Source organism: Sus scrofa, chromosome 18 (assembly GCF_054392235.1).
Source record: "Sus scrofa isolate SSC_HxYL_T2T_F1_AM1 chromosome 18, Sscrofa_HxYL_maternal_Yorkshire_Landrace_v2.0, whole genome shotgun sequence".
NCBI lineage: Eukaryota > Metazoa > Chordata > Mammalia > Artiodactyla > Suidae > Sus > Sus scrofa.
Genome location: NC_139400.1, coordinates 62,521,617 through 62,548,122, shown reverse-complemented (window position 1 = coordinate 62,548,122; position 26,506 = coordinate 62,521,617). Strand labels below are relative to the sequence as shown.

At 47.2% G+C, this 26,506-nt stretch overlaps 2 long non-coding RNA genes across 3 annotated transcripts in view; one reads left to right on the top strand and one right to left on the bottom strand.

Annotated features, from left to right (window-relative positions):
* LOC146395099 (uncharacterized) overlaps nucleotides 1–26,506 on the bottom strand; it is a 187,600-nt gene that overhangs the window by 6,077 nt on the left and 155,017 nt on the right. The window contains exon 5 of one of the 2 annotated variants that reach the window (XR_014833320.1): nucleotides 14,449–14,532. This is a non-coding gene — a long non-coding RNA (uncharacterized LOC146395099). Of the gene's footprint in view, nucleotides 1–14,448; nucleotides 14,643–26,506 lie in introns of those variants that run through there. The other variant, XR_014833319.1, reaches the window with a different exon arrangement.
* On the top strand, nucleotides 214–6,821 carry LOC146395102 (uncharacterized). The gene is made up of 3 exons (XR_014833322.1): nucleotides 214–1,223; nucleotides 1,667–2,318; nucleotides 4,576–6,821. It is a non-coding gene; the product is annotated as an uncharacterized LOC146395102 (long non-coding RNA).

Below are 26,506 nucleotides of genomic sequence, written 5' to 3'. Positions count from 1 at the left end.
CATCCGTGAAGTAAGACTAGAAACACCCATGGATTATATGAGAAAATAGAGTGAGGGAGTTCCCATCGTGGCGCAGTGGAAACAAATCCGACTAGGAACCATGAGGTTGCGGGTTCAAGCCCTGGCCTTGCTCAGTGGGTTAAGGATCCGGCATTGCCGTGAGCTGTGGTGTAGGTCGCAGATGCAGCTCGGATCTGGTGTTGCTGTGGCTGTGGTGGAGGCCGGCGGCTGCAGCTCCAGTTGGCCCCTTAGCTTGGCAACCTCCATGTGCCGTGGGTGCAGCCCTAAAAAGACAAAAGACAAAAAAAAAAAAAAAAGTGGAATGAGCACACTCTGAGGGGCCTAAAGCTTTGTGTACAGAGAAGGTGTCATGATTTTTAGAACAGAGCCAAGCCCTAACTACCTTTGCCGGCCATCGATCTGTTTCATTTACTGAATTTGACTTCACGAACAGAGACCATTGATATTTATAAGAACCCCTCGGTGGTTTTTCCAAGCCTTCTGCCACTTCTCACCAGCCATATCCTCTCTCACGAGTGGCTGGGGAGAGATGCGTGTGTGTATAGAACATGCATGTGCTCCGCCCAAGAGCTGTGTCTCGAAATCCCACTTGTCACGTATGTATGAGGTTTCCCCTGCGCGTTTGCGCTCACACGGGCCCCAAAGGGTTAAAGCAACATTCGCAGGAGCCGCACACACAAGTCTCTCCCAGGCTGTCCGAGGAGACAGTCACCCGACCACACGGCATCCAGTGAGGTAATTGTCCCACACGCATCTCCTCCTCCTCGGGAGAAGGGGCCTAAAATAGAAATAAACGATCAGGTTACAGAATGAACTCGGAACGACCAATTTTGGTTCAAGTAAAGGCCTCCGACCTCCCCGTCCCCTGATGATAAATCTTTCAGCAACAGGTTGCTCCCCCGCAGAAACAGACTGTCTGGCAATGTTTTCACCTTCTGCACTTGTCAGGATGGAGAGTGTGTGAGGCGGGGGCCTGAACACACACGCAACCCACCGCAGACTCACACCTGCTCCGGGCTTCCTCTTTCAGCGGCTGACGGACTGGTCGATACCCTGGCTGCTGACGGGAGGGCGAGAAGGGAGCAGGCTGCAGTGCAACAGAGCATCTGCAGAAGGGAGCCGCTGACCGGACGCCCAAGAATGAAGCGACAGGCTGAAGGGACAGGACCCAGCTCTCCCGCCAGAGAGCATGTCATTCTAAGGTCTCCCTCCTCTTCGTTTCCCCCTGGGGTAGATTACTTAGAGTCAGTCCTACGGCTCTACAAATTTATAGCACAACGTGCACGTGTCCACCTGGCCCAGGTCTACCTGCGTACTCGGGGAAGGGCCACGCGGGGATGAGGCTTCGACACTCTCCAGGGGTCTTGGTGACAAGTCGTTCAGGGGTGATGGGGGCGGGGACCGGGGACCTAAACTCAGGAAGCCACTTCTACCCATTGGTGTGGTGTTTTTGACAAAGAAATAGGACAACATTATCTTCTTTGGTTTATTTCTCTGGTTTCCTTGCTGTTTGCTTTTCCCTCCAAATCACATAGGGCCACACTGCATTCAAGGGACCTGTGTGTCCCTACTAAGTGCCACTGACCCCTGCACTCGTGGGAGGCTTTAGTGTCGGATCTGGCTGATCCCCTTCTGTCATCCAAAGGCTGCTTCTGCGAACCGATGGGCCGGCCACTTGACCCTTAAGCCTCAGCCTCCTCGGCCTGAGATGCAAATTCTTTTCTGGTCCCCCCGGCCTGCTGGTCTGCATCGTCCTGAGTGACTGACAGGGTCCTGGATGCCCTACTGCGTCTTTGTGTGAACTGCCAAAGGCTCCCAGCTCTTGGCAGACTGACTGGAAAGCATCCCTCTTTGAACTCAGGCATCTGAGCCAGGGCACGTGGCTGGCACGTGGCTAGCGAGCAGGTCCTCAGCCCCCAGGCGCACCCCTCCGCCCAGCTCTCGGATGCACGTCGTGGCCCTGATTGGCAGCCACACCTTTCTCTTTGACTCCAGCCAGAGTGTCACAGAGAGGCTGGCCACGGGGCAAGTCAGGCAGTGCTCACTCTCCAGGCTCTTTGACTCCTGCGTCGGGGACCGTAACGTCTTGGCGCGGACAGCAGCAGCTCCACTTGTGCCATGGCGACTTTCGTCTCATTTGTTCACTCAGCCAGTCCTCACTCAGCGAATGTCTTCCAAGAGCCAGGCTTGTACAAGGTGCTGAGGGTACTGAAGAGACAGAGACCAGGACAGACGTGGCCCCTGTGCTCCCGGGCCCGGCTCTAGGCAGGTGACGGGGAGGCCATCTCACCGCACAGGTATGACGGCGGCGGTGCGGGGGAAGCAGGGAGACTTGGTTGTTTGGGTTGAGGTATTTGTCACGAGAACAGCAGGAGAAGACTATGCCAGGGTTGGAGTTCTCTTGTGGCTGGGCGGGTTATGAACCCAACTAGTTTCCACGAGGATGAGGGTTCCATCCCTGGACTCACTCAGTGGATTAAGGACCCGCGTTGGCGTGAGCTGTGGTGCAGGTTGCAGACGGAGCTCGGATCTCACGTTGCTGGGGCTGTGGTGTAGGCCAGCAGCTGTACCTCTGATTCAACTCCTAGCCTGGGAACCTCCATATGCCACAGGTGTAGCCCTAAAAAGCAACAACAAGAAAAAAAGAGGGTGAGAAATCAACTTTGAAAAAACCCTTGTGAATGTTAAGGCTACGAGGCAGTGAAGGATAGAGACCCTCCAGGAACCAAGGGGAGATGCAGGGGGAGGGAACGAAGCTGGAGAAGGAGAGAAGGCATGAGAGGAGGGTATTGACATGTCCGGGAGAGGGACACCGTGGCCAGACCGAGGCTTTCCGGCCATGTTCCTCACGCAGTAGGAGGGTCAAAAGGCTTTAGGCAGGACAACAACGTGATTGGGTTTGGGACTTACGAAGACGGTGGCTGGCAGCTCTAGCTGTGGATGTTGTGTTATCTGCCTGGCCTGGCTGCATGACGACCCTCTCTGCCTGGGGCAGGTGTAAGGGCGGCGTGTTCAGGGACCCTCGTCCCCGGGCCTTTCCATCACAGCCCTTCGCCTGTGTCTCCCCTAAATACTAAACCCCACATCTGGAGGGAGCCTTCTTAACTTGGTTTCCCCCTTAGCACGTCCCGTCCTCCAGCTGCAAATCATCCACCAGCAAACATTCTGGGGACCTTTGTGCCCCTTTTAAGAGTTCTGGTCATGGCTCAGCAGTAATGAACCTGACTAGTATCCATGAGGACCTGGGTTCAATCCCTGGCCTTGCTCAGTGGATAAAGGATCTGGTGTTGCCATGGGCTGTGGTGCAGGTCAAAAACATGGCTTGGATCTGGCATTGCTGTGGCTGTGGCTGTGGCCGGCAACTACAGCTCCAATTGGACCCCTAGCCTGGGAACCTCCATATATCGTGGGTGAGGCCCTGAAAGGCAAAAAAAAAAAAAAAAAAAAGAAGGGTGGTTCCCATCACATAATCCTGTAACCATGCTCCAACTGTTTATCAGGATTCAAACCTGGCCCCAAATGCCATGATCCCGATCGACTGTGCTTGTTAATCTACAGACCAAAAAATGCTGTTGCACAATGCGTTTCCTTTATGAAGCTACTAAATATGCATTCGTGTTTTCTCCAAGTGCTCAGACTCACCAGACCACAGAAAGTCAGCGCGGTGGTCTCATGAGCTGCTTGGGGAGGGTGTCATCCATGGACCCTCCTGGAGATGCTGCAGCCGTGTGGTCCCTCTGAGGCCCGGCTGCATCTGGTGAAACTTCATTTCCACGCAGGTGTTGGTGACATGGTCAAGTCATGTAGTGAGAGATTCGGTTGCTCCTGCCCTTGGTGGCCTGTGCACACAGTGTCATGAGGGGAAAGGGAGGGAGATTTCTGTCCCACTACACAGAGGTGGAAGGAAGATGGTCCCAGCACTTGGGCCCTTCAATCAAGTCACACTTTCTCTGTCCCTTGGTATGAGAGACATGTTGGAGACAGAAACCTCCTTTAAGAAAGGGTAAAGCTTGGTTCCTAGAGTTCTTTTGGCAAAAGGATTATTGAAAAATGTGTGTTTTTGGTCAAGGGAGGAGTCCTCAAATCAGACTTCTGGGTTCAAACGCCAACCCTACAATTTCCTTGGGCTGCCATGTTGAAATGCCATAGATTGGATAGCAATTAATAGTAAACAACAGAAATTGATTTCTCAAAGTTCTGAGATGGGGTGTCAGTGTGGGCGGGTTCTGGTGGTGGTCCCCTCCCTGGCTTATGGATGCTCCCTTCTCATTGCACCCTCACAAGGAAAAGAGAGGTGGGTGGAGAGAGGGAGGGAGAGAAAGGGAGAACTAGTGTGCTGCCTCTCTTCTTATAAGGGCACTAACCCCATCCCAAGGGCCCCACCCTCATGACCTCATCTAACCCTAACTACTTCCCACAGGCCATCTCCGAATTCCCTCACATTGGGGGTTAGGACCTTAACGTGAATTTTAGGGAGACACAAACATTCAGTCGGGAACATTCTGTCCTTGACCCCTCAAAATGATGTCCTTTTCACATGTCTTTCTACTCCAGCTACTTCAAAACCCTCAGCTGGCTCCAGCAACAGCTCTAATGTCCAAAGTCTCATCTAAATATCATGTAAACAGATATGAGCGAGCCTCCAGATACAATTCACCAAAATGCCTCTTGGTGTGAACCTGTGAAACCAGACAAGTTACACACATCCACAGTACAGTGGTAGGACAGGAAGAAGATGGGTGTTCCTGTTTCGCAAGAGGACATTGGAAGGAGGAAGGGGTGATAGGTCCCAAACAAGCTCAAACCCAGCAAGGCAAACCCATTAGATCTTAAAGCTCAAGTACAATCCCTGCTGGTTTGACCTTCACTCTCCAGCCCACGGGGAGGCAGCAGCATCTCCAGGGGTCAAGGGGCAAGCCCACCCACCTGGCGCTCTGTGAGGGTGTGGCTGGTGGCAATCATGATCTTTGAAATGTCCGGGAGAGGAAGAGGCAGCCTTGGCACCCTCCCCACCTCCAGGCCTGTGCCTCCTGGGCCTGTGTTGGGAGTGGCGCCCCTAAGCTCTCCTTTGGGGGTACTTCTTCCTTTTTCTCGAAACGCAAGTTTGCAGCTGAATAGCTCTGTGGTCCCATCCCCTGAAATCCAAGAAGCCCAGCAGCTTCCTTCATCCCGTCCTGCTCTCTGTGCTGTGTGGTTCAAACCGGCCGTGTCCCTGGTACAATCCCATCTCTGTGCCTGGCTTCTCTCAACATGGCCTATTAAGTTTGGGAGTTGAATCCGCGATCGCCTATCAAGTGGTTTTCCAGCCATTTATTAGTGTCCTCAGAACGAGCTTTCTCATTATTTTCAGTATAGCTGAGAATTTTCCAAACCTTCAAGTCTGGCTCCGTTTTGCTTAAAAATTGTTTCCTCAACTAACCTCTCTTGGCCCGAGCCACCACACCACCATGCCACCACGCCGCTGCACTGGGACCTGAGCCCACGGCACCGGCGTTGAGCAGGGCCCTGCCACCAGAGCCCTGGGGCGGCTGCCTGAGTGGTTGCTGTTGCCATCAGGCCCGCGCCACCACCAGGCCTGCGCCACCAGAGCCCCACTGAGAAGCCTCCGCTGCTGCCGGGGATGGAGCCCAGATTTTGAATTGAGCGCAGCAACGTGCAGCGCCTCTGCACAGGGCCGCCCAGCAGTCTGAGTTGTCCACACAGCTGCTTCCCATGAGGAACACAAGCATCAAATGCGGGGAGCGAGGCCTCTGCATGCGGCCTCCCATAAGTGTGTGAAACCAGACTAAACACCAAGGAAAAAAAGACTTGTGATAACGTCATATTGGGATTGGAAAAAACATATTCGGCTATCAGGATTTTAAAACTTTCTGAGATGGGATTAAGATGGGTGGGATAGAAGGACTGGAGCTCAACTTCTCTCCTAAAAACAACAAAATTCACAACTAAAGGCTAAGCAATCTTCACTCGAATGGACCGGAAACCTTAAAAAAAGATATCCTACTCCAGAAGACAGAGGAGGCCACATCAAGAGGTAGGAGGGGTAATTACGTGATATAAACAACCCCACACCTCCCGGGTGGGAAGCCCCACAGACTGGAAACTAACTGGTTCTCAGAGACTCACCTACAGGAGTGAGAGTTCTGAGCCCCACATCAAATCCTCACGTGTGGGGATCTGGCACTGGGAGAAAGAGCCCCTGGAGCATCTGGCATTGAAGGCCAGTGGGGCTTGTGTGCAGGAGCTCCACAGTACTGGGGGAAACAGAGACCCCATTCTTAAAAGGTGCACATGGGCTTTCATGTGCACTGGGTCCCAGGGCAAAGCAAAGTCTCCATAGGAATGTGGGTCAAACCTGACTGCAGTTCTTGCAGGGAAAACAGGGGTGAATGTGGCTTGTTGTGGGGGAAGGACATTGGAAGCAAAGCTCTCAGGAATATTCAGCAGCCCTGCCTTTCTCTGGAGGGGGCCATTTTGGGAAAACCCGGCCCCACCCATCAGTCAGGGCTGTGAAGCCCCAGGGCAAACAGCAATCCAGGTGGGATCACAGCCACACCCCTCAGTAAACAGGATACCTAAAGACCCCTCAGGCACACAGCTGCCTCTAATCCCATCCAGAGACTAAGCCCCACCCACCAGAGGGATTAGAATCAGCTCCACCTACCAGTGGGCAGGCATCAGCCCCTCCCATCAGGAAGCCTACAGCAAGCCCCCATACCGACTTCAGCCACAAGGGGGGCAGACACCAGAAGTAAGAGGCTACAACTTTATTATCTGTAAAAAGGTCACCACACCAAAAACCTATAAAAATGAAAAGACAGAGAACTATAACTCAGATGAGGGAGAAAGGAAAAACCCCAGAAAATCAGCTAAGCAATGTGGAGATTCTCAGCATCCAGGAAAAAGAGTTCAGATTGTTGATGCTGAAGATGATGCAAGACATTGGAAATAAACTGGAGGCAAAGATGGATAACTTACAGGAAACACTGAGCAAAGAGATAGAAGATATAAAACTTAAACAAGAAGAGATGCAAAATACAATAACTGAAATAAAAAATTCACTAGAAGCAGCCAACAGTAGAATACAGGAGGCAGAAGAACAAATAAGCGAGGTGGAGGACAGATTAGAAGAAATTATGAATGCAGAACAGAAAAGAGAAAAAATATTGAAAACAAATGAAGAGAGTCTCAGAGAACTCTGGGACAATGTTAAACGCACCAACATCCGTATTATAGGGGTATCAGAAAGAGAAGAGAGAAGTAGACAGAAAAAATATTCCAAAAGATAATAGCCGAAAACTTCCCTAACATGGGAAAGGAACCACCCACGCAAATCTAGGAAGCACAATATAAATACCATATTAAAAAAAAAAAAAACCCAAGGAGGAATACCCTGAGACACATATTAATCAAACTGACCAAAATTAAAGAGAAAATCTTGAAAGCAGCTAGGGAAAAGAAACAACATACAAAGGAACCCCAATAAGGTTATTGGCAGATTTTTCAGCTGAAACTCTGCAGGCCCAAAGGGAGTGGCATGATATACTTAATGTGATGAAAGGAAAAAACCTCCAACCAAGATTACTCTACCCAGCAAGGCTCTCATTTAGATTTGAAGAAGAAATAAAAACCTTCACAGATAAGCAAAAGCTGAGAGAATTCAGCAATACTAAACCAACCTTACAACAAAACTAAAGAAACTTCTCTAGGCAGAAAAAAGACAGCAACAGGAAACAAAAATACCACAAATGACAAGGCTCACCAGTAAAGGTATATATACAGTAAAGATACAAAATCATTCATGCACAATTATACCACCAAAATCAGAAATCATGGGAAGAGGTGGGTACAAATGCAGGACACTGGAGATGAACTTGCAATTAAAAGACCAACAACTTAAAACAATCTCATATACATATAGACTCTTATATCAAAACTTCAGAATAACTGCAAACCAAAAATCTACACTTGATACACAAACAAAGAAAAATCAACTCAAATACAACACTAAAGATAGTCATCAAACCAGAAGAGGAGAGGACAAGAGAAGAAGGGAAGAAAAAAGAGCAACAAAAACAAATCCAAAGCAATTAATAAAATGGCAATAAGAACACACATATCAATAATTACCTTAAATGTTAATGGACTAAACACCCCAACCAAAAGACATAGGCTGGCTGAATGGATACAAAAACAAGACCCATATATATGCTGTCTTCGAGAGACCCACTTCACTTCTAGGGACCCATACAAATTGAAAGTGAGAGGATGGAAGAAAATATTTCATGTAAACGGGGATCAAAAGAAAGCTGGAATAGCAATACTCATATCAGACAAAATAGACTTTAAAATGAAGAATATTTTAAGAGACAAGGTAGGTCACTACATAATGATCAAAGGATCAATCCAAGAAGAAGATATAACAATTTTAACTATCTGTGCACCCAACATAGGTTCACCACAATATATAAGGCAATTGCTAACAACCTTAAAAGGACAAATCAACAATAACACAATCATTGTGGGGGACTTTAACACCCCACTTACAGCAATGGACAGATCAACCAGACAGAAAATCAATAAGGAAGCACAGGCCCCGAATGATACATTAAAACAGATGGACTTAATAGATATTTATAGGACATTCCATCCAAAAGCAACAGAATACTCATTCTTCTCAAGTGCACATGGAACATTCTCTAATATTGATCACATCCTGGGCTACAAATCCAACCTTGGTAACTTTAAGAAAATTGAAATCATATCAAGCATCTTTTCCGACCACAATGCTATACGACTGGAAATCAACAACAGGAAAAAAATCTGCAAAAACAAACACGTGAAGACTCAACAACATGCTACTAAACAACCAATGGATCACTGAAGAAATCAAAGAGGAAATTAAAAAATACCTAGAAGCAAATAACAACAAAGATACAACACTCCAAAACCTATAGGATGCAGCAAAAGCCGTTCTAAGAGGAGTTTATAGCAATACAAGCCCATCTCAGGAAACAAGAAAAAGCTCAAATAAACAAGCTAACTTTACATCTAAAACAGCTTGAGAGAGAAGAACAGACAAGACCTAAATTTAGTAGAAGGAAAAAAGAGCAGAGCAGAAATCAATGAAATAGAAACAAAACCATGGAAAAGATCAATGAAACAAAAAGCTGGTTCTTTGAAAAGATCAACAAAATTGATAAACCCTTAGCCAGACTTCTTAAGAAAAAAACAGAGAGGACTCAAATCAATAAAATTAGAAATGAAAAAAGAGAAGTTACAATGGACATCACAGAAATACAAAGGATCATAAGAGACCACTGCAAGCAACCACATGCCAACAAAATGGACAACCTAAAAGAAATGGACAAATTCTTATAACAGTACAATCTTCCAAGGCTAAGTCAAGATGAAATAGAAAAGATGAACAGACCAACCAAAAGTACTGAAATTGAAACTGTGATTTAAAAACTTACAACAAAAAAGACAACAAATAACAAGTGTTGGTGAGGATGCAGAGGAAAGGGATCCCTTGTGTACTGTGGGATTGTAAACTGGTGCAGCCACTATGGAAAACAATATGGACATTCCTCAAAAAATTAAAAATCTAACTGCCATGTGATCCAGTAATTTCACTTCTGGGTATTTACCTGAAAAGAAAAAACAAAAACACTGATTTGAAAAAATATGTGGAGTTCCTGTTGAGGCTCAGTGGGTAATGAACCCAACTAGCATACATGAGGATGTGGGTTCCATCCCTGGCCTTGCTCAGTGGGTTAAGGGTCTGGTGTTGCCGTGACCTGAGGTATAGGTTGTAGACACAGCTCAGATCCAGTGTTGCTGTGTGGCTCTGGTGTAGGCTGGCAGCTATAGCTCTGATTAGACCCCTAGCCTGGGAACTTCCATATGCCACGGGTGCAGCCCTAAAAGACCCCCTCCTAAAAAAAAAAAAAGAAAAAAAGAAATGTGTACACCAATGTTCACTGAAGTGTTATTTACAATAACCAAGATATGGAAGCAATCTAAGTGTCCACTGATAGATTAATAGGCAAAGAAGATATGCTATACATATACAATGGAATACTACTCCTCCATTGAAAATAATGAAATCTTGGGAGTTCCCATTGTGGCTCAGTGTGTTAAGAACCCAACTAGTATCCATAAGGGTTTGATCCCTGGCCTCGTTCAGTGGGTTAAGGATCTGGCATTGCTGCAAGCTACAGCATAAGTTGCAGATGCAGCTCGGATCCTTTGTCTCTGTGGCTGTAGTGTAGGCTGGCAGCTATAGGTCTGATTCAATGCCTAGCCCAGGAATTCCCATATGCCACAGGTATGGTCCTAAAAAGCAAAAAAATAAAAAATAAAAAAAGGCAAAATAAAAATATGGCCATTTGCAACAACACGGATGGATCTAGAGAGTCTTATGCTAAGTGAAATAAGTCAGACAAAGACAAATACCATATGATCTCACTTACATGTGAAATCCTAATATTGTCAATAATATTGTAACAACTTTGTGTGAGGACAGATAATTACTAGACTTATCATGGTGATCATTTTGTAATGCATACAATGTCAAATCACTATTCAGGACACCTGACACTAACATATTATTGTACATCAATACATCAATTATATTTCAATAAAAAAACTCTTATGCCTTAAAAAAAAAAGACAAAGAAAACCATAGAAAAGATCAATGAAACGAAACGCTGGTTCTTTGAAAAGATCAACAAAATTTATAAACCCTTAGCCAGACTTCTCAAGAAAAAAAGAGAGGACTCAAATCAATAAAATTAGAAATGAAAAAAGAGAAGTAACAACAGACATCACAGAAATACAAAGGATCATAAGTGACTACCGTATACAATTATATGCCAATAAAACAGAAAACCTAGAAGAAATGGACAAATTCTTAGAAAAGTACACTCTTCCAAGACTAAACCAAGATGAAATATAAAACATGAATGGACCAATCACAAGAACTGAAATTGAAACTGGGATTAAAAAACTTCCAACAAACAAAAGTCCAGGACCAGATGGCTTCACAGGCGAATTCTATCAAACATTTAGAGAAGAGCTAACACCTATCCTCCTGAAATTATTTCAAAAATATGTAGAGGAAGGGATACTCCCAAACTCATATGAGGCCACCATCACCGTGATACCAAAACCAGACAAAGATTCCACAAAAAAAAAAAAAAAAAAAAAAAAAAGAAAAGAAAACTACAGGCCAATTTCACTGATGAACATCGATGCAAAAATCCTCAACAAAATACTAGCAAACCACATCCAAGAATACATTAAAAGGATTATACATCATGATCAAGTGGGATTTATCCCAGGGATGCAAGGGTTCTTCAATATCCACAAATCCATCAGTGTGATACACCACATTAACAAACTGAAGAATAAAAACCATATGATACCCTTAATAGACACGGAAAAAGCCTTTAACAAAATCCAACACCCATTCCTGATAAAAACCCTTCAGAAAGTGGGCATAGCAGGAACCTACCTCAACATAATAAAGGCCATATATGACAAACCCATAGCGAACATCATTCTCAATGGTGAAAAGCTGAAAGAATTCCTGCTGAGATCAGGAACAATACAAGGATGTCCGCTCTCAGCACTACTCTTCAACATAGTTTTGGAAGTACTAGCCATGGCAATCAGAGAAGTAAAAGAAATAAAAGAAATCCAAATTGGAAAGGAAGAATTAAAACTATCCCTATTTGCAGATGACATGATACTATACCTAGAGAACCCTAAAGACTCTGCCAGAAAACTGTTAGAGTTCATCCATGAATTTGGCAAAGTCGCAGGATACAAAATTAATACACAGAAATCGATGGCATTTCTATACACTAATAATGAAAGAGCAGAGAGAGAAATTAGGGAGGCAATCCCGTTTACCATCACATCCAAAAGAATAAAATACCAGGAGTAAACCTACCCGAAGAGACAAAAGACCTGTACTCTGAAAACTATAAGACACTGATGAAAGAAATCACAGATGATACAAAGAGATGGAAAGATATACCATGCTCGTGGATTGGAAGAGTTAATATTATCAAAATGACTATACTACCTAAGGCAATCTACAGATTCAATGCAATCCCTGTCAAACTACCAAGGACATTTTTCATAGACCTCGAACAAAATATTTTAAAGCTTGTTTGGAAACACAAAAGACCCAGAATAGCCAAAGACATCCTGAAAAAGACAAATGGAGCTGGAGGAATGAGGCTCCCAGACTTCAGACTATACTGCAAAGCAACATTCCTCAAAACTGTATGGTACTGGCACAAAGACAGAAATACAGATCAATGGAACAGGATAGAAAGCCCAGAATTAAACCCATGCACCTACAGCCAACTAATCTATGACAAAGGAGGCAATAATATACAATGGAGAAAAGACAGCTTGTTCAATAAGTGGTGCTAGGAAAACTGGACAGCCGCATGGAGAAGAATGAAATTAGAACACTCCCTAACACCATACACAAAAATAAACTCACAATGGATGAAAGACCTAGATAGAAGACCAGATACTATAAAACTCTTAGAGGAAAACATAGGCCATACACTCTCTGACATAAATGGCAGCAACATCGTCTCAGATCCACCTCTTGGAGTGATGACAATAAAAACAAAAATAAACAAATGGGACTGAATCAAACTTAAAAGTTTCTACACAGCAAAGGAAACCCTAAAAACAAACAAACAAACAAACAAAAAAAAAAAAAAACAAATGAAAAGACAACCCACAGAATGGGAGATCTTTGCAAGTGAATCCACTGACAAGGGATTAATCTCCAAAATTGACAAACACCTTCTGCAGCTCCATACCAAAAAAACAAACAACCCCATCAAAAAATGGGCAGAAGATCTTAACAGACAGTCTCCAAAGAAGACATACAGATGGCCAAAAGACACATGAAAAGATGTTCAACATCACTCATCATTAGAGAAATGCAAATCAAAACCACTCGGAGGTACCACCTTACACCAGCCAGAATGGCCATCATCCAAAAGTCTACAAACAAAAAGTGCTGAAGAGAGTGTGGAGAAAAAGGAACCCTAGTACACTGTTGGTGGGATTGTAAATTGGTGCAATCCCTGTGGAAAACAGTATGGAGATTCCTCAGAACACTAAACATAGAACTACCATTTGATCCAACAATCCTACTCCTGGGCATCTCTCCAGAGAAAACCACGACTCGCAAAGACACATGTACTCTGATGTTCATTGCAGCACTATTTACAACAGCCAAGACATGGAAACAACCTAAATGTCCATCGACAGAGGCGTGGATCCAGAAGATGTGGTACATATACACAATGGAATATTACTCAGCCATTAAAAGGAACGAAATACCGGCATTTTTAGCCACATGGATGGACCTAGAAATTATCATGCTAAGTGAAGTCAGCCATACAATGAGACACTGACATCAAATGCTTTCACTGACATGTGGAATCTGAAAAAAGGACAGACTGAACTTTTTTACAGAACAGATGCTGATTAATAGACATTGAAAAACTTATGGTCTTTGGAGGAGACAGTTTGGGGGGTGGGGGGATGTGCTTGGGCTGTGGGATGGAAATCCTGTGAAATTGGATTGTTTTGATCATTATACAACTACAGTTGTGATAAATTCATTTGAGTAATAAAAAAATTGATTGTTAAAAAAAAAAAAAACTAACCTCTCTCTTCTTACATTTTATTTTACAGACAGACAGAAGGAACCAAGCCATTCTGACACTTCACTCAGAAATCTCCTCAGCTAAATATCCAATTTTCTTTTTTTGATCTTCTTTTTAGGGCCACACTCATGACATATGGGGGTTTCCAGGCTAGTGGTCGAATCAGAGCTGTAACTGCCAGCCTACACTATAGCCACAGCAACACAGTATCCGAGCCACATCTGTGACCTACACCACAGCTCACAGCAATGCCAGATCCTTAACTCACTGAACAAGGCCAGGGGTCGAACCTGCATCCTCATGGGTGCCAGTCAGACTCATTTCTGCTGAGCCACGATGGGAACATCTAAATATGCAATTTCATTGCTTGCAAGTTCTACCTTCTACAAAACGTGAACACACTTCCATCAAGTTCTTTGCCTCCTTCTAACGAGGATCACCTTTCCTCCAGTTTTTACTAACGTGTTCCTCACTGCTATGTGAGCCCTCCCCATAACCCCCCTGATGCCCCTAAGTCTAGCAGTGTTCTAGCATGTACCTCAAAACTCTGCAAGCCTCTTCCTTTTACCCCATTCCAAAGCCTCTTCTACAAGCTGGACATTTGCTTCAGCCACACCCCTCTTCTCAGCAGCAAAATCTATCTTAGTCTGCTCAGGCTGCCAAAACAAAACACCAGAGGCTGGGTGGCTTAAACAATAGAAACTTGTTTACTCACAGTTCTAGAAGGCAGGGAGTCCCCAGATCTGCAGGCTGTCGAGGTCTGTGCCCACAGGTCGGAAGAAGAATTTCTGGACTCCTACTAGGGTGAAAAGAAAGAAGAATTTATAAGCATGGGGAGGTGGGGAGAAAGTAGAGTTACTGAGATAAGAGATGCTGCAGGCACAGCGGGAAGACTTCCTGACAGTCAGCGAGAGCTGACAGCAGGCACGTGGTCGTGTCTGTTTTGTTGCCCAGGGAGAGGGAGGTCTTGCGATACGCCTGCTGACCTGCTGATTGGTTGGGAAAGTGGGGTCGTACGATACCCTCACTGGATGGTTGGGGGCATGTAAGGTGGGGTGAGGGGTGGACCACGTCCCTTTCCTAGCAGGGGCAGGAAGGAGGAGGCCAGGCTGCTCCAGCTGGGGGAAGGTGGGGTGATGACGCAGGTCTGGTAATTCTTGTCTTGGCCAGAGGCTTTGAGTTCAGTCTCCTTGGAGAGGCCCTGAGGTCCAACACAGATAGCAATTTGCAGTCCCAGGTAAGGAGAGCTGAGGGTGGAAGGTCCAGACTGAGTCCGAAGGCCTGAGAACCAGCAAAGCCAGTGGGTTGAGTTCCAGGCCAAGGCCAGACGAAGCCACTGTCCCCGCTCAGCCGGCCAAGGACAGGGCAGGAGATAGGACGGGGTTCACTCACCCTGGGGCAGGCCCTCTGCTTCACTCAGTGCGCTGACTCAGAGGTTCATCTCATCCCCAGATACCCTCACAGACCCCACCAGAATGTGTCTGACAAATGTCTGAGGGCCTTGGGGCCAGTCAAGGGGACACAAGATTAACTGTCACCATATGGGACGTCTGCCGGTCGCCTCCTCTGTGTTTCTCACTCTCTTCATCTATAAAATGGGAAGACTAATAAAACGAACTTCACAAAGTCACTGCGAAGAGCACATTTTTTTCTTTTTTTCTTTTTAGGGCCTCCCCTGTGGCGTATGGAAGTTCCTGGGCCAGGGGTTGAATTGGAGCTGCAGCTGCTGGCCTACACCACAGCCACAGCCATGCCAGATCCACGCCGCAGCATCTGCAGCCTACACCACAGCTTATGGCAACACTGGAGCCTTAACCTGCTGAGGGGAGGGATTGAACCCACATCCTCATGGATACTAGTCAGGTTCGTAACCCACCGAGCCACAACGGGAACTCCTGAAGAGCAAACTTTTGAATGCAAGCGTGGGCACGTAGCTGTGTGCGGCCCACAGTGACTCTCAGTACTGACGGCCATTCGTATGATCACTGGGTTGCATGCATCGCCAATAGCAAGTCCACCTTAAGTTTGAATTTGCATAAATAAGTTCAAGTCACCTCTGATAATTTCTAGGGCAGCAAGGTTAGGTATTTTCACCTCGAGCATGTTCTCCTGGGAAAATATTAATACATACATTGACCTGGCGTTGGATTTATTACAGCTAAAAACCTCACTGCTCTCTTCTGCCATGTAGCGAGTAATGTGACCTGCTGTTAAAGTACTTTGAACCCATTAAAAATACGCATCCCAGGAGTTCCCGTTGTGGCACAGTGGTTAATGAATCCGACTAGGAGCCATGAGGTTGTGGGTTCGATCCCTGGCCTCGCTCAGTGGGTTAAGGACCCCGTGTTGCTGTGAGCTGCATGTAGGATGCAGACACGGTTCAGATCCTATGTTGCTGGGGCTGTGGTGGAGGCTGGCAGCTGTAGCTCCAATTGGATCCCTAGCCTGGGAACCTCCATATGCCATGGGTGCGGCCCTAAAAAGACAAAAGACAAAGAAAAAAAAAATTACACATCCCAGGCTCCACAGAAAAAGCACCACAGCAGCCCCTTTGGGCAAGAGGCCCAGGGATCTGCATTTTTCACTAAAGCCTCAGACAATTCTGATGTACACTAGATGTCACTGCCATCAGCGGCTCAGCATAGGACACCCAGTCACTGTTTCCCTCCCTTTGTTTTCAGTACATGCATTTGTACGTGCGTTAATGTTACTGCCCTGTTTGGGTTTCTGTTAGCATCTTATCCCTCTTCCGCCAGTTGTGTATCTTTCCCCTTCAGGGTGGGGTTCAGGGAAGCTTTCTGCTTTGGCTGATGCTTGTGGTCCAAGGTTTCCTCACCCCCAGGCTGTTTACTGCTGCCGATCGCATCATCCCCTGCTACCCTTGACCGTGACAGACAGTCCTGCCCACTCCCTCCTGATTTATCCGGTATTGTGTTACCTTCCCCCCACCCCACTGCTTCTTGGTGATTTAAGGAGCTGTTTTTATTGTTTCTAGAGCCAACACATCTGTCCTATATTTCTCTCCAACTAAAAAACATTGGAAAATCACTGGTTACTTAGTGCAGGGTGATGCCTGCCCTAGATGACAATTTCTCTTGCAACCAGCTCCCACTTAGTGAGCCCGGGTTGTCGGGCTTCTCCCCGCTGCCATTCAGATCAGACCCTTCAACTCTCAGCCTAGGTTCGTGTATTTAACGGCTCACTCGTGTGAATTAGAGTTAACCTCTCAGATCGCCTGCACGTCCTCATTTTTGGAGACTCCTCTTCGTCCATGAACAAAGGAAGTTAAGCCATGGTTATAATTTGGGAGATGATGAAGTACAGAGTGCCTGAACAGTGGATGGTGAAGAGCTGGGAAAAAAATTGTCTGCCTCTACCCAGAATTATATCGACCATGAGAGTCTCACTGGTCAGAAGTAGAAGTCAAGTTGATTCAACCTAAATACAAGAGGACTTCGCTGGAGGAGGTCAGAGAAACGCCAGGCTCAGAGCACATGGAGGGGCCGGGCAGCTGGCCCTCCTGCAGGACGCAGTCAGGCCAGGAGCCTGGGCACTGCCCTTGCAGCTGGTCACTTCCAGATGCAGGGCCCCAGGCAGAAGTTCTGATTGGCTGGTCTCCACCGTGTCCCAGCTCCTGCTGACTGGTCCCTCCCTTAGAGCTTCCAGGGTGGAAGGCAAGCCTTCCTCCTCTCCCCCACGCTTCCTCCCAAATATTAAGATTTGGATGCTGTGGAGGCTTAGGACAGAAGTCCACCCCAAATATGAGCCACATCTCCCTATTTCCACTGTGATAACGGCAGCCATCTGTTACTGAGGAGACCTGCTTTTTCAGGCGCTGAGCTTGATGCTCTGTAGGTAGCTGGCAGGGGTGCTTTTTACAGTTGAAGAAACTGAGCCTCGAAGAGGTTCAGGAACCTGCCTATGGCCAGACAGGTGATAAGTGATGAAGCCAGGCTTACCGGACCACAGAACCGGTGGCTAGCCACTCCCTGCACAGGTCCACTGCTAGGAATCATCTTCACCCATTCCCCCCCAAACCCTTTACAGCAATAGGATTGTCTCTAAGCTGTTATGGCCACATCCGAATAATAAAGGGCATTGACAAGTTTATCTCTAAGACTCCTTTATCTGTGTCGTTCTGTGTTTCTGTAACTATGTTCTGATGGCTGCCATTTTTATGTATTTTTAAAAATTTTTATGACAGTTGATGTGCAATGTTCTGTCAATTTCTGCTGTGCAGCAAAGTGACCCAGTTATACATACATATATACATGCTTTTTCTCACATTACCCTCCATCACATTCCACCCCACAGATCGAGTTCCCTGCGCCATACGCAGGGTCTCATTGCTTATCCGCTCCAAAGGCAGCAGTTCGGGTCTACAATCCCCACACTCCCAGGCTGCATTTTTAAATGGCTTTGAGTGTGCAACCGAAGAGCAGATTTGGACCCTGGGGGTGGAACCATCATCAATTTCAAGTGTGAGCCCTTTTCTTTGGTCTTAGGCGGCCTTCCCTGGAAGATTAACCTCGCCCCCAAATCAGGTCCCTGAAATCTGTTTGGAAAGTAACCACAGGTTACAGGAAGCGGCTGCTGAACAGACAACTCCTACTGCCCAGTTGGTGACTCGTTCGTCCCCCTTTGTTCTTCTAAATGGACGTGTCTCAGGTCTCCGCAGAGACTGGAGGGAACATTTTCAAAGAAGAAAGTGTATCTGTTTATCACGCTATGTGGACAGAGTAGGTGGTGGTTCTCCAAGTAATCACTCCATGCTCTCTTGGGCACATGTGGTTTAACTAGAAACTAAAAGCTAATCGGACACTCGGGCAGAACCTATCCCTGGCTTCAGTCTGCACCTCCCGTCTGAAACTGCAACTAGCATCACCGCATAAAAAGGCTCTGGGCGTGTCCCTTCTTCATGAGGAGCAGTTTCTGATTCATTTATTTAGTTGAGCTTTAAACGGACATTTATAGCACCTGCTTGGGGACAGGAATTATATCAGCGTTGAGCTTTTACTTACAAAAAACCCCCCAATTCTCAGCAGGGGATGTGCAGGTTGGCGGGGGGGGGGGCAGGTAGGCATTAAAACATGGTGAAGGTGCAGGACGATGGGACTGTTGTGCCTGGAGAGTGTGTTAGGGGAACACAGAGGAGGGATGGCTAGATGTTTCCGGGTAAATTTTTAAAAAAAAATCACAGAAGTTGTATCTGAGTGGAGCCATAATGAAAACAGTTTTTACCAGAACATCAAGTGGGAGGTTATTTGGAGGTTGAAGGACCTAAGACGTTGAGGATGACAGTGAGTTACTTAGGGGGCGAGTAACACAGGAGGGAAAGGAGCATTGTGAGAGGAGCTAAGAGAGGCCGCGGCAGGAAGCGTCACCTGCACCCTGCAAAGGGCTTGGATTATGTTAATATGGAGCCCTCCAAGTTTTCACCTGGAGGAGGGCATGATCAGATGGTATTTTTTAGAAAGACCACTCTGTTGACCGAAGAAGGCATTAGAGCAAGAAGGAGCTAGAAAACCGTACAACAGCCTAATTCCATGTACAATTTTACCATTTTGGTAAGAATTTATGGAAGAATGAGAAGAGACATTGTTTTTCATGGTCTCTTTAAAAATACGAACGCTGTCAGGACCTGCTAGGAAAGTGTATTGTATTTTCATTAGGAAATAATCACGGAATTTATTTCCTTTTACAGGCCTGAAACCTTAAAAAAAACATTTGGCCAGCGTAGTATGTCTTGACTTTTTATAACATAAATTTTATACAGCATGACTCCCGTTCTGTCCTCTAACCCATAAAACAATTAAGACCCAAATCCTCAATTACGGAGGATACTTGCTCTCAAATGAAAGCTTTTACATGAGTGTCCACACCCTGTAAGTACTTGTTTCCCATTCAACGCTATATTTAAGGACCACTTTCAAACATTTATCATGTATCCCTGAACTAGATCAGAAGATGTGAGTGAGGACGGCTTTAAGACATGTCAAGATGAAGAAGTGTTTTAGTAAGCTGTTCTATTTCTAATACAAGCCAGTGAAAAAACAAGGAGCCAGTCTCCAGTGTTAAGATGGGAAAATATGAAAACCATTCCAGCCTACTCTGCTCATCACCATGGTTTCATCATCTATTACACAGTAAAACAAACATAGCCACTGACTATAGCCCTTAATGAGCATATGTGACTCTGATAATATTTATCGGGTTTATTTGTTTGAGGCCAGCTGAAATGAAAAGAAAACAGTACAGCGCTGGGTCATTAGTCTCCTCTGACGTGTGCTGTAATTCTAAGGAAAACATTAGTAGCCTATTTTTAGCAAGTACCTTCATCCACTGCAGCGATAATGGCCCAAGGAATAATCCCTGGGTGGAAAGCAGAAATGCCCAGAATTGAACGTTCTTGCTCATCTGTCCTATGGTCACAGGAAATCTATCAGCACCGTCACTTCACTTCCACATTGAGCAATGATTTACTCAGACCATTATGCAACCCTCCCCAACTCGGTTGGCCTTTCACCTTCATCTGTGCTAAGTCAGGGTCCCCCTGGCCAAAAGAAATGAAAAACGTCACCTCCTCCAAGAAGTCTCTCCTTATCTGTAAATGGTAGCGCTTACACTTTGCATTACTTTCACTCACACAATCGTTTTATCCGGTGTTCTTTCCCATACTCAAAAAATCGTATTCAAAAAACTCATCCAGAAATGGCAGGAGCAAGACACTGTTCTAGACTCCACGGGGATGGTGTATAGGAGGCCCCTCCTGTGACAGAGGCAGATACGGAGGAGTTGGGAGAGAGAGGGAGGGAGCCAGGGACAGGCCTAGGAGTTAGGCTTCGGGCATCCTGTTAAAATGCAGACTCTGATTCCCGAAGTCTCCGATGAGGCCTGAGTTTCTGTGCTTCTGGACCCCCCCGCAGGTGATGCTGATCTGCTGGGCTGTGGACCATTTGGGTATCGAGGTTCTAGGTCACAAATGAGGTTGGACCTCATCACCTTATTTTCACTCCCCAGAGGCCCTCCTACCACACACTACATGGCAATCCTGTGCGCCTCAGGATTCTGTGGGCTGCATTTGCTCACGACACAGAGGACAAAGCTTAATTATGGCAGGTGAAGGCCATGCCCCCTCGCCCCTGCTGGTCCGGTGAAGCTTCACTGCAAACCCCTGCACCGCGGAGTGGAGCTCCTGAGTCAGACGCCACTGGTGGGACACGGCCAAGGCCTGGGTCGAGGGCTGTGAGGGACGGGAGGGGAACCGAAGGCTCCGGTGTCACCAGTGCCCACCCCTGTTGGGCGGTCACATCTCACTGTTCAGGAAACAGCTTCCTCTGCAGCTTCCTTCGAGGGTCCCAGGAGAACAACTCACTCCCTGGGGAGAAGACAGGTAAGAGGTTGACCTGTTTCCCATTGGTGCGAATTTCACCTGTGGCCTGACTCCAGTCCCAGGGTTGTGTGCACTTGAGATGTGATTGAAGAGCAACAATTCAGAGTCAGAAGAAAGAGATGTCACTCGGAGCTTTGGAATGACCTGCTCGTGCCCTTGGACTAGCTACCCAGCCTCCCTGGACCAGAGTTTTCATCTGTAAAACAGAGATTATCAAATAGCACAAGCCTTCTAAGAACCTGACTGTGAAGAACCGGTGAGAAAATATAGGAGAGAACTTTGAAAAACAAATACAACAGCCTACAATGACAAGGGCTCACAGAGACAGGAGTTTGAAGGTGGCCTAGCTACCCAAAGGCCTGACTACAAATTTACGTCCTAGACGCCGAAACTGTATTAGTGGGACCTGAGTACCCGAGGAAGGGGCAGAGGAGAGAGAAAGGTACGTAAGCTGCTCAGGAAATCTACCACGGGGAGCTCCCGCTGTGGTGCTGTGGGTTGAGAATCTAACTGCATCGGCTTGGGTCGCTGCAGAGGTACGGGTGGGATCCCTGGCCCAGCGCAGTAGGTTAAAGCATCTGGCATTGCTGCCACTGCAGTGTACGTCAAAGCTGTGGTTTAGATTCAATCCCTGGCCCAGAAACTTCCATATGCTCCAGGTATGGCCATAAAAAGGTAAAAAAAAAAAAAGAAATCTACTACATGTCATCCTCTGTCACTCTTTCACAGCCCCCAAGATTGGGTCTTGCCAAAGCAAGACTCCAGGGGCAGGTTAGATGGCTTCCTGAAGGTGTGCAGAGCGCAGTTAGCTTAAAGGTTACGAGACCGACCGCTTCAGCAAGCCACGTTCGGGTAAGAGAATGGAGTCCAGTTTCCTCCTTATCATTGATACGAAAATGAAAATATCCCCCAAATCCAGTGTAAGAAGGGAAAAGAACAAAGACAGTATTCACGGCCCTGCTCGCCCAAAGAGTCACACCCACTCTGGAAGGCTGCCAGCTTCCGACCATTATTCTCTTCCAGATCTTTGACCTGAATTAACAAACCCCTTGCTCTTCTTTTGAAGAGACTGGCGCACAAACTCTGGGTAGGTTTCTCGATGTTTTTGGAAGAAACAGGAGTAGCTCAGAAACCACGGAGCACCCAGAGTGGGCACCCTGGGACCGGGCCAGAAGAGGGCACAGGAGTGGGCCAGCGTCACAAACTCCTCCTGTGTCTTAGTCCAGCTGGCCCCACAATCAGATGTCCGCTTACTCGTCAACAGCACGATTCTGCTAGGGAGTCAGACTGAGGAGGCTGAAAGTGGTGGGCCCGGGGCTAGAGAAGTGGTGAGAAAGTCAAAGAATCGGCTCTGTGTGCCTGAAGCATGACTTTCCCCTCGGCCACTGGAGTCTAAATATTATCGATTATCTTTCCGAGACATCCGCTAAGCAAATTAACCCCCACGCCTGGATGTGTACACACATCGGCGCTGACATTCTCTGTTTTGTTTCGTGTGCTCTCTCGCATCGCTGTAATGGAAGTTCCACGCGAGTCTGACTTCTTTCTTCACGACTCTATCTCCACCACCTCACAGGGCCTGAGAATAAGTGGTGCCCCGTAAACATCTCTCTCAACGAATCATCCTCTGGTACCTCTGTCCTTCAACACTTAGCATTCTAGATTATTCTTGTGCTTTTTTCTCATTCTTCTTACCTCCTTCGGTAGTTCGCTTCGCCTATCCTACCGGCATCATCATCACTGCAAACATCACTCAGAACTGTCTGCACTTCTATTTCAGAATTTGAAGACCCACGACTCTCCATGGCAACAGCCTCCTGGCAATTATGCATCGGGCACAGGAGGGACCAACACCTGCACTTCAAGTTAAACATGTCCCAGCCTCCTTCAGGCAGGTGCTTCCTTTGCGAAATTCCCTTGTCAGGGCATTTTTCTATCCAGGGCATTTATGAAAAGGGACTAGGTCAGTTAGATAAAAAGAAAGTCATCAAATCACTTTCCTGGTGACATCATAAATCAGAGGCAGACATCATGTGATTTTCTAGCTCCCTGAGTTGCGCAGTGATTTCTAAGTGGCAAGAAACAAATTTCTCTAGTGTGAGCAGTTCTGTCACGGGCTGGAAAATATCTTTGGAAAATGTCTGACATACAGTAAGCACTCAGCATTTCTGGAATGCATGCGTGGTGAAATCCCCTGGATGCTTCCTTTCTCCTCCCTATGTTGGTGGCTTGAATGTGGGGATTTGTGGTAGAGTTAACTACATGTCCATAATTTTTTCCTCTGAAGCCCAGCTGTCCCTGTGTAGCCTCTGTCTTCCTGTACATAAAACATTCCCTGTGCATCTGGAGGCTCGAAGAAAGGACCGCGCCCGTCTGCACATGAAATCCGCAGTGCTCCAATCTGCACCTGCGGGCTGTGTGATCTGGAATATGTTTGTGTTTCCCGGTCACAGTTGGAGCCGTGAGATTTGACCTTCAGAAAGCAGTGGTTTGTTGAGAGCCTGTTCCTAGTTCTTTTTAAATCATGTGCATATTGTGAGAGCCGGACACCTCTGCCTACTGAAGGCTGGAGGAATGTGCCTTGAAGCCAAGTCTAGACAGAATTCCGAGGCAGGGGAGTCAGAGGGACGGGGAAATCACCGCTGGTCCATGCCAGCTCTCTGTCCTACAACTTTGCCATTTTTGTGTTTCTGGACTTTTGCCAATATGGGAGGCCCTTTGTGCCAAGAATGACCATAACAAGTGGGTTGGGGTTTCCACTGGAGGTTAATTTAAATGTTCCACCTTCCTTCAGCTCCTCATTTAGAGTGTGTCACATTTCCCGAGGCAACCTCAAGATTTCCAGGCCCCTGGTTTGCTGAGAAAAAGAGCAAGGGGAGGCCAAGCCATTCTACTTCATGTCTTAGTTTATAGCCACCTGTAATCAATCCTCAGATGACTGGGGATTTGCAAAAAACCAATTGAGCTGGGAACATACTACTCCCAACTGTCACTGTGATGAGCAAAGCACAGAGTCAAAGTGAGGGTGACAGACAGGACCTTTCCACCTCACCTTCTGCGGACGTGCCCTCCAGCTGAACAACTCCGGGCTGCACCGTCCCTGAACCACACAGCGGGCACCCCATTAAAAGCTGGCGCCCCAACCCTTGTGTGGTTCCTAGCCTTTATCTTAGGCTGCCTGTCTCCACCCGGTTCAAGGTCTGTGCCCCGAGGGCAGCACTTCCCAAGCATGTGACTTTTCTTATTTAGAACTGACTCTCCCACTCTCTCGGGATCCAATCTGTCCTGGAGTCCTGCTGACCTGACTTCCTGCTCATCCGCACCAGCCTTCACTGCTCACTGCGAGGGCACTGGTCCTGCCATCTCTCCCCTGGGCCACGGCAGTGGTCTTCTGCTCACCCTCGGACAGCCGCTCCATTCTCCTCACTGCGCCGAGGATCCACCACATGGACCTGGCCTTGCTCCTTCCTGCCAGACACTCTAACCTGTGGTCCCACCAGACAGGCTGTGGTCGACCTGACACTGCCCTCCGCACACACCCCTGCGGACTGCGATCTGCCTTTGCCTCCCTTTGTCCACCTCCTGGGCATTCCTAACTCGCTTCACTAACACTCGCTTCTCAAGAACGGCGTGAGGTTGTATGTTCTAGAAGTCTACTCAAATGCATCACCTTGGGACAAGTTCCGGTTTTTGTTTTTCTTTTTGTGTTTTAGGGCCACACCTGCAGCATATGGAAGTTTCCAGGCTAGGGGTCAAATCAGAGCTGTAGCTGCCAGCCACAGCGACAGCCACAGCAACGCAGGATCTGAGAGCCATGTCTGCGACCTACATCACAGCTCACGGCAGTGCCAGATCCTTAACCCACTGAGCCAGGCCAGGGATCGCACCTGTGTCCTCATGGATACTAGTTGGGTTCGTTAACCACTGAGCCACGACGGGAACTCCCCAAATATCCTTTCTCACTCTGCTCGTTTCCAGGTAATTTTGAAATTACTTGATGATATCCCCTTAAACGCTCAGATCCCAGAGCGTAGGTTGGACCTACCACGCTCGGCCTGAATCGGGAACGCGAGAGATTCCAAGAACTCTTTGTTGAACAGAAATAGTTACTTTGGTTTCCCCCCCAGACGGGTCCTCCAGGCCTAGATCCCCTGACTTCCGTCACGTCCCGCCCTGGCAGTGGTGCAGGCTGTCCTTGCTGTGACGCTGGCCCTGGGGTCCTGGTGAGCACCCCCTTCGACTGGGACTCTTAGGAGACCTCTCAGAGGTCCTGGATCCAGCTCCAGGCTCTAGTGGCCCCTCTGCAGTTCTAAGGAACTTTTCCCACTGGGACTTTATTCCTGAATGACTCTGAAACTAGGACTGGTGAGCTGAGTGACTGATCACTTTAAATCAGAAAGTCATCCCAGAACCAGGGCAGAGGGATGAAGGGTGGCGCAGAACGGTCACAACGGTAGCGTGCCCGGGAGACACAGGGCACTGGACTCTAATTTGGAGGTGTTAGGAGCTTTAGTGCTCAGATGGAATAGGCAATCATAGCGGGTTTCCTTTTGAATTCTGGCTGCATATCGGCATAGCCTAAGGAGCTTTTAGAAAAACTGCTGCCCAGTGAAATCCCAAAGACTCTGATTGAATCGGTCTGAGTAGAGCCTGAGTACTGGGATCTTCTAGAAAGCGCCCTGGTTTTCAGAGCATCCACAATCGAGATGGCGTGGTCTACAAAGAGCGCCTTCCCATCAGATTCTCCAGCCAGAGCAAGTGCGGTCCACTGTGCCGCTAGTGGCCGTGGACGTCACAAAAGCTCAGGTGCCCTCTTTTGAGCACAGCTGTAAATGAGGCTTCAGCTTGAAATTTCACCACGAGAGGAATTCACTGACGAGAAAACACCACGAAGGGATTGCATTTATGTTCTCATACCAGTTGATTTAAGCGCGGATGGACTCTGGCACACGTACACATGTGCCCAATACAAATACCGGCACCGAGTGTGGGAGGCCAGGCCTTGCTGGGCTGCGACCTGCCCGAGGGACACGCCTTTCACGTTATCTCACCCGTGGGGCAAGGCCGGGGACTGGCCTTCACTCTCGGGGACTGGCCTTCATTCGCCCGGACTGGAGACATCTTCCAGGGTGAGGGGCTGCTTTAGAGGCACCCTCCTTGCTTCCAGCTCTTTCTTCCCTCCCTCCCTCTCTCCCTTTCTCTCTCTCTTCTTTCTTTCTTCCTCTCTCTCTCTTTACTCCCTCCCTCCCTCCCTTTCCTTCTCTGTTTCTTCCTGAAGCGAGACCAACGTCATGGAGGCGGTTAAGGGTATGTCAGCTCTTGGCACTGTAACTTCAGCTTTAAAATGTTTTTGGTTTTGTTTTTCAGCCATTTTATGCTG